Source organism: Mesitornis unicolor, unplaced genomic scaffold, assembly GCF_000695765.1.
Source record: "Mesitornis unicolor isolate BGI_N332 unplaced genomic scaffold, ASM69576v1 scaffold14954, whole genome shotgun sequence".
In the NCBI taxonomy this organism is placed as follows: Eukaryota; Metazoa; Chordata; class Aves; order Mesitornithiformes; family Mesitornithidae; genus Mesitornis; species Mesitornis unicolor.
Genome location: NW_010179549.1, coordinates 41,323 through 42,934, shown reverse-complemented (window position 1 = coordinate 42,934; position 1,612 = coordinate 41,323).

The following is a 1,612-nucleotide window of genomic DNA, read 5'->3' as shown; positions in this document are numbered from 1 at the left end:
GGATGGTGAGGGCTCTGGAGAACAAACCTTACGACGAGCGGCTAAGGGAACTGGGGTTGTTTAGCCTGGAGAAGAGAAGGCTGAGGAGAGACCTCATCACCACCTACAACTACCTAAAGGGAGGTTGTAGAGAGGTGGGTGCTGGTCTCTTCTCCCAGGTGATGGGGGATAGAACAAGGGGAAATGGCACCAAGCTGTGCCAAGGGAGGTTCAGGTTGGAGATAAGGAGGAAGTTCTTTACTGAGAGGGTCGTCAGAGGCTGGAACAGTTTTTGGGAGGTGGTGGAGTCACCATCCCTGGATGTATTTAAAAAGCGGGTAGATGACGTACTTAAGGATATGGTTTAGTGGGTAGACAGGAACGGTTGGACATGATGATCTCAGAGGTCTTTTCCAACCGAGCTATTCTGTGAAACAAAACAGACTGAAAATAGCAGCAGGACACTGGACCCAGGAGAGCAAGTTACTCAGGAGGAGCAAGGAAAGGAGAACCAGGTGCACACCTGCTTATAAAGTTGTCCAGGGGTAATCATTGTAGGGACGCAGACTGCTCCCAGAGATTATAAGCTTGCTTTCCTGGAAGTATAGTCAACTTTTATATTCCTGAAATTAGACAATATGAAGGCTCCCTGTGCTGTTTATAGTTCATCTCACTTATGTTCAGCCACAGTCCTTCAGAGGAAAGACAGTTTCTTTAATACTGTGCATAGAATAAGCAAAATGCTTGATTGGGTGGTAAGTTCAGATGAGCTCAAAATCTGCAGGCCAAACTGAGTATCTTCTCCATGGTAATGAGGCTAGAAATTGTGAGGTAGGTGGTATGTATTTTTTTTTAATTTCCACATGAGACTACTTTTGTGGTGAAGGTGTGAAAACAGAGGAATTTGGATGTTACCAATGGACTGGTAGAAAGGAAAAGTTCCCTGCCTAGCAGGCCATGCTTTGGAATAGATCAGAGAGTGCAGAGGAGAAATCAGATGATGGCAAAGGAGACAGCATTTGCCTTTTGTAGTTTCCTTTCTAAACCTCAGTTTAACTGTGTCGGTTTTTTTTTCCTTCCCAGGCAGCAATAGTCCACCTCCTAGTCAGTAACCTTAGCACACATCCTAGTGGATTACATAGACTGAAGAATGTGATTTTATCTTTTCAGTCCTTGCAGGAACTTCCTGATGTGTAGATAATCCATGTGAGAAAATAAACTCTCACCATTTTAGAGCATTTAATTATTTTCTTCTTAAAACAACAATTCTATTTTGAAATACTAAGACCATGATTGAAATACCAACACTTTAAGAATCATCATGGTCCAATGAATAAATGCAGATGTTTACCTGTGGTATGTTTTACTCACTCAAGAATAAATGGCCTGTATTTTATCATGGCAATTCACCTTGTGCTAATTCAGCACACAGCTGTGAGCACATAGCAGCTGCACTTAGGGCTATGTTTTAATATTTGCCCTTTTTTCCTTAATAATTTCATTTCAAGCAAAGATGAAAAAGTTTATTTAAAAATAGTTTTTAGTGCTTATTCCTCCTTGCACTGCTTGGAGCTGCCTTCATATCCTCAGCTGCTAACCATTAGAGTGGTGTTTTCTTCTTCTGGGTATTTTC